Genomic DNA, 7,298 nt, shown 5'->3' on the forward strand with positions numbered 1-7,298 from the left:
TCATCTTTGGACAAACTTTCCTCTAGTCTCTGGGTTGGGGGGTGGGTAAGGGAACAGGGTGGGATGTGGGGAAAGTGCAGCCCTTAGAGATGTACTGGTGTCCATATCCCAGCATGCTCTAGAGAGGCAGCTCTGGGACCCATCCTCCCAGCATGCTCTGGGGTCGTGGCTCAGGCTCTTGCCTTCCCAGCATGCCCTTTACCACAAAGGGCTATTTTTTTTCTTTTTCTTTGTCCACTTCTTGTAGAACTTGGATGAAGAGTGTGTGTGTGTGTGTGTGTGTGTGTGTGTGTGTGTGTGTGTGTGTGTGTGTGTGTGTTTGTAGTCTTGATGCTCTCCTGTGGTTTACTTCCCTTCTGATAGGACACTATAGCCAGTCTCAGCACTTGTAAGTGTGTGAGGGCCACATCCAGGAAAGAAGGCAGAGCCTCTCTGCTTCTCAACACACACACACACACACACACACACACACACACACACACACATACACACACACACACACACACACACACATACAGACACACACAGACACATACAGACACACACAGACACACATATAGACAGACACACACAGAGACACATACAGACACACATACAGACACACACACACACACACACACACACACACACACACACAGACACACACAGACACACACACACACACACACACACACACACACACACAGACACACACACACACACATACAGACACACACAGACACACACACACACATACACACACACACACACACACACACAGACACACACACACACACATACACACACACACACACACACAGACACACACACACACACACACACACACAGACAGACACACACACACACACACACACACACACACACACACACACACACACACACCATACCACACCACACCAGCAGCAGCATCCCCAGACCCCTTTGGTCAAGAATAAGACTTTCAGGTCTGAAACCTGGTACACAAGTCTGGGAAGAGTAGGGTTTCTCAGAATTTGAGTCCCTGGTTTCAGTGATTGTGGTCTTGATGCTGTGTGTCCGCCCGCTTGGTAGCTTTGTGTGGGCTCCCTGCCAACCAGGCATTTCCAGAGAGCAAAAGCCCTTGGAGGCCACAGTAAGGCATGTTCCTGCTGGTGAGAGGAATCACACAAGGCAAGACCAAGTCCTGATAATCCATTCTTTTTTTCTTTTTAAACATGCTAAGAATCCACTTGACAGGAAAGATTCTTTGCTAATTGGCATTATTTATTGCCCATATGGCTAGGGGCTTTAAGTCCAGAGCGATCTGGGAGAATGCATTTTAGTTACCCCTGAGGAGAATTCGTGACCCCCACCCCCTCCCTCTGAGGTTGCCAAGCTGCGCCCAAAGCCTTTTCCTTCTTGCAAAACAATCAGCCTTGTTTCTGAGCTGGCCCTATCTGTCTCCTGAAGAGCCTAGCAGTCAATGCCCTAGGAGGTCTGCCTGACACAAGAGAGCTGTCTCCTGTGTTTCTCCCCATTCCTACCCAGTGCCCCCCTCCGCCCTTCTCGCTACCTCTGAAGACAGTTCGAGACTGGACAAGAGTCTCATGTCCTTCCTGGAGAGCTCCTAGAAAATGACTTTTGTGTTTGTGTTTTCCATCCAGCGTCTGGCTCTGGTGGCTCATGGGACACAGCTCCTGGGTAGCAAGCGGGCCACGTCTAACTTCTAACATGAACCAGGTGGCATGGGGCTCTTTGCCTTGGTTTTCCCTCCGGCCTCCTCCGATGACTTCAGGAGGAAGAAGCTGGGTCAACAGAAGCGCCTAGGGCATCTCCAGAGCTGTGGCTTTTCTTTAGACTGCAGAAGTGATTTCCAGAGGGAGGGGATTATTTCTATAATCGAGAGGTCCAGTGTTTGGCTAAAAGTCATAGTTCCAATTTTAGTATATGTGCTGCCGAAGCGAGCACTAAAAGTCATAGAAAAATAGAGAAAACCTGCAGGACCTGCAAAGGAGCAGAGACCCCGGGAGTCAGTGTCTGGTCCAGGATCAGAAGCCCTGTGAGAGGATATTGTTTCCCTAGACAAAAGAAAACCAGGAGCTGGATTGTGTGGGGGGAAACATGGGGCTTTGCAGGAGCCTGACAAGGGTCCACAAGAGCAGACCCCAGAAAGGCTACTTTTCTTTTGTTCCTTTGGTTCACTGTGTTTCTCTTCTGAGCTCTGGTTGAGCTTCATTCAGTCCACAGGCTGAGATAAGGTACCAGGCTAGCCCAGCAGTCTCAGAGGGCAACAGGGAAGGAAGAGGAGGTGAGCTATGGGAAGAATCAATCACACAGAAGTGCATTTCTGGGAAGCAGATGGTCAGATTGTATCTTGCTAAGGCATGTTAAAATGGTTTTCCCTTAACAAATGGAAGTGAGTCTCCATCCCACTGGAAATGTTCATTCACTTCTCTGTCTCTTTCTCCCTTTTTAGAGCCAAGGTAGGGGACCCCGCCCCTATCCCCATGGGAGCACAGTGTGCTGTGACCTGCCCTGGCCAACACCAGAAAGACAGTTTATAAGTGGTGCCTTGGGTGTCATCAGGGTGACCTTTGGGTTTGTCTTTGGGGACCCACTGTGAAAGCTAGCCTGTTACTGGCATGGCACAGAGACGGTAATAAAGACACCGACCGAAATGATTCTGTCATTTACTGTTGCCAGAAAAAAAAGTCCCCACCATTTTTGTTTTTGTATTTGTTTTTGTTTTGGAGCAGCTGATAGAACAGACAGGAAGGAAACTTTAATAACCCTCTCCTCAAGGAGTGAGGCTGGGCCTCCCCTGGGTTGCAGGTCTGAGCCACACACTCCTAATCCCAGGTAGTCTCTGGGCCCCTGGCTTTCACTTTCCTTGACTGTTCCAGCAAAGGAAGTTTGTTAACAGAAGTACCTGAAATCATAGCCAAAGTTTCAGAGACACTGGTCTTCCTGTTTTGGCTTGGCCACACGTTCTAGCCTTGAGTTTCAGGATCTCTGAAAGGATTCACGAGCACTCTATTCAAACAAGTAAAACTTGATAATCAAACTGTATGGAAAGCCGGAGGATTACAGGGAGCCCCAATCCACCCCCCTCCAACCCCACCCCCCTCACACCCCATATTCTTTCTCATACTCTCTTGTAGGGGACTAAGAGACGCATGTCTATGTATTTGTGTTTCCTTTTTTAAAAGTAACGCAACGCCAGGTGTGGTGGCGCATGCCTGGGACCCCAGGACTGAGAGGCGGAGGCAGGAGGATCAGGGGTTCAAGTCCAGCTTCTGGGCACATAAGACCTCGTCTTGGAACAAAAACAGCAATGTAAAAACAGAATGAGAAGACCTCAGGACCGCTCCCCCCCGTCACAGCCGGAGGGGTACGAAGAATGAAACAGGATGATTCTGCAGCTCATGGAAGACCCCTTGGAGATAGCCCGTGGTAATGAGGACGGGAGTGCTCTGTGATGCAGATCCAACCTGTACCTTCCCGTGAGCTGACTGGCGAATTCCACTCCTTATGTGGCTTCTGTGTAGTGTGCGTTTGGAAGTGTCCTAGTAGCCGGTTCCAGTTGTCTAGACTGACTTGCAACCCTTTCCCACCACCTTCAGTGAGTCCCAGGGCCCACAGCTCATCTTGATCCTCATGGGGTTGGAATGGGGAGGAGGGAGCTTTTTTTTTTTTTTTTTTCTAGTCATATCTGCTAATTTAAGAGTGAGATTTACTTTATGGAAGTCAACTCAATAAAAACTGCATTCGAGTTGCAATACCATTTCACAGTGAAATATTTTTGAGTAGAGTTTTGTTGCTAGAATAGTCATGGGCAAGAGTTTTATCAGCAAAACGTTTCAATTATGTTAATAAATCAGACAATGCTACTAGAGTCTTGTGTCTTTGTCCAGAACCTTCCCTGTGAGTCGCTCTGAAAAGTAATCACTTTATCTGCCTACTGTGACTGGGTGGGAGAGAACAGTTGTAAAAATAGGCCCAGAGTAAGTGATGTCCTTCCTAGTCCAGCTGATGCCACACGTGACGTAAACCAGAGGGGTCCGTGAGTAAGAACTTGCTGTCACCCCTCGCAAGATGAGTTCAATTTCTGGGATCTTCAAGATTGAAGGAGAGAACCAACCTGAATAAGTCATACACACACACACACACACACACACACACACACACACACACACCATGATTGTAGGAGGAACTTGTCATGTGCCTCTGATACCTCCTTCCTGAACCAACCTAGAATCTGCCTGCATGGCTAGAGACTCCTGAGGCTGAATCAGGCGATGAATCAAGCCAATGAGAAAGAGACAGGGCCACATCTGGCTACTTCAGAGCCAATGAGAAAGAGACAGGGCCACATCTGGCTACTTCAGAGCCAATGAGATACTAGAAAGGATTTGCCCAGTTCCCGAACTAAACCAGTCTGGTTTTGCCACTTGCCTGACTCCTGGAGTCTGTATTGTTGACCCTGCACCTTCTTAACACCACCACCACCACCACCACCACCACCACCACCACCACCACCACCACCCCACCCCCTCCTCCCGCCTCCAAGGGTCATGGTCAGGGTTGCAAGCAACACATGATCATCACCTCCACGCTCTACAGAGGAGGATAATTTGTAAATGTGTAGACTGTGCCTAAGTTTTCTCAGTTTAAGAAAAGTAACCCTTGCAGGGTAGAGAGATGCATGGCTCATCGTGAATGCTACTGCTCTCACAGAGGACCAGGGTTCGAATCCCCATACCTACATGGTACTTCACAACTGTCAGTAACTCCAGTTCCGGGTATTCGATGCCTTATTCTGTTCTCTGTGAGCACTAAATTCACAAGGTACACATGAACAATACACACACGTAAACACATTCTTAAAAATGATTTTAAAAAACGAATCCTAAGGTCCTGACCAACCCATATATAGTCCACTCTTGGTTAATTTCAGTCATTTGTCTGATCAGTTTTCTTTTTTTTTTTTTTTTTTTTTTTTTTTTGTCTGATCAGTTTTCTAAGGCAGTCTTATGTGGCCCAGGCTGGCCTCCAGTTTGCTTTGTTCTAAGGATAACCTTGAATTCCTGATCCTCCTGATTCAACCTCCCTAGTACTGGAATTCTAGTTGGTGTGCTACCAAAAGTGGCAATTTTGGTTCTTCATAAAATTAGTACTTTAGGAAGTAAAAAATAGTATTTGTGAAAAGTAAAAACTTGCTTAGATTTTTTTTATGAAAGCTTTTCACTGAGAAACGGTCAAGTTCACTATTTCCTTTGGCAGCATAGATAAGCAAGACCGATTTGTTCATTGATAACCCACTTTGGCTAGGTCAGAGGCGTGGTCGTCAGTTATGGCTTCCCAAACCTCAGCTGTGACTTGGGGGATAAAAAACAGCAGCTCCCTGTTCCAAGTTAAGGGTTTAAACACTTGTCAGACTCATTCTGTTCTGTTCTGTGATCGTTTTGGCTGTAGGATTCCTAGGTCCTCCTCCCCATCCTCCTCCTCCTTTCTCCCCTCCTCCCCTTTCTCGATTCCTCTTCTTCCTCTTGTTCCTTTACACTGAGACTAGCCAGCTTTGTGTATCCATGTGGGGCTTCACGTCATAGCTTAAGAAAACTTAATAGACCCTGTAAATTGGTTACTTATGTTTATATTTGCTGTTTTCCTCACAAAGCACCGCCCCCCATCCTGAGTGCATAATGACGAGTGTGTTTAAAATGAAATATAAACACTGGTTCAATTTGATAACTTAAACTAACATTATATATATAATATATATGAAATACAAAGTATCAGTCAGATGAATTTCTTCCCTTATGACCCATCTTTTGGAATTTCACAGGAAGTTCTATGTGGCCAACAGTATAAAGAAAGAAGAGAGAAGCTCTACTCTATTCCAAGTGGGAAAATTAAAACACAGTACAAATACATAACATTCCCCCGAGCATGCAAACATTCAAAAGAAGACCGATATAAACACTGCCGTGGTCCTTGAGATTCGTCTAAACAGTGGAGAGGACTGAGTACCTTCTGACCCTTTCCTCTGGCCTCCTTAGAGTCCTAGAAAGAACCCACATCGTAGAGGAACATCAGCGCCACATCAGCTAAGGAGTCAGCATCTGTGGGCAGTTTCACCTCTGCACCTCTCTCATGGGCTACAAGCCACAGCAGATAAGGGCGGGTGTAATAGTCTACCAAGAACACAGTTACCAAAACCCCCAGGGGAGACATAAAGAAATGAGTAATAAATGTCAAGAACTCAGAAAGCAAAACAAAACATCCTTTCCATGGGCAGGGTCAGCTCAGGACTGGCCCTAGGCTTAGGGTAGGCTACTCCTCAGCCACAGCCTTTCTTCTCCTTAGAGCCAGTTTTCCAAGTCCTCAGGAAACGGGATTGTCATATATCCCAGGCTAGCCTCAAACTCACCATGAGCCCAAGAATGATAATTATTGATCCTCCTGCCTCCGCCCTCAGAGTCCTGGGATTTCAGCTGTCTGACCATAGTCTGTTGTTTTATTTGGTGCCGGGGACCAGATCTGAGGCATTTTTCAGGCTAGGTAGGAACTTCATCGACTGAACCACACTTTCCTAATTCTCATAACTTCCTTAACTATCCATCCAGTGGGGAATCTTTCTGATTGCAGAGGCACAGATGATCCAACAGTGTGTACCCCCCTTTTATGGTATAGATTTGTCACTAAAAACGGCTTCCTTTCAAGGAACCCCTTGCTAATTATAATAATACAGGCTTGGGAAAAAGATAGAGCATAAAGCCTCGCCATCCTGGCCTTCAGAGACTTCTCGGGTGTTATTCTGTTCTCTTTCTTCTTTCCGCTCCCAAGGCGGTCCTAGAAGTCATATATTATAAATGGCAGGCCTTAAATTACTGCAAGAGGTTTGTAGGCCATGGAGCTGAGCACAAGATAGAATTATCAGACTACTCCCACAAAGGACCAAGTCTTCAGACCTCCCACAACTTAGGGGTCACTGAAGACAAAGCAGAATCCTTCCCTCAGCCCCTTGGGTAAAAGACAATTGAGGCCTTAACTTAACTAAATTGTAATTTATTAGAAGGCATCACATATATACCACGAACTGCCGATTTTACCTTTATTTTATGGTAGATGAAAAGGGCAAGAATGTTCATGATAGCCCCCACCCAGTTTGGCTTATTCTAGAAATAATTCTTCACGGTTAAGATGCAGCGTCATCTAAATCCTAAGAGAGGCTCTCATAGCTGGAAAGGGCAAAGTAGGGCTCTGAGGAATGGAGGATGTTAAGTCTAGAGCTGTCAGCCTCAGGGTGGGATGGATGTTTACTCCCAATCCTTCTACCC

This window comes from Rattus rattus, chromosome 10, assembly GCF_011064425.1.
Source record: "Rattus rattus isolate New Zealand chromosome 10, Rrattus_CSIRO_v1, whole genome shotgun sequence".
Taxonomy (NCBI): Eukaryota; Metazoa; Chordata; class Mammalia; order Rodentia; family Muridae; genus Rattus; species Rattus rattus.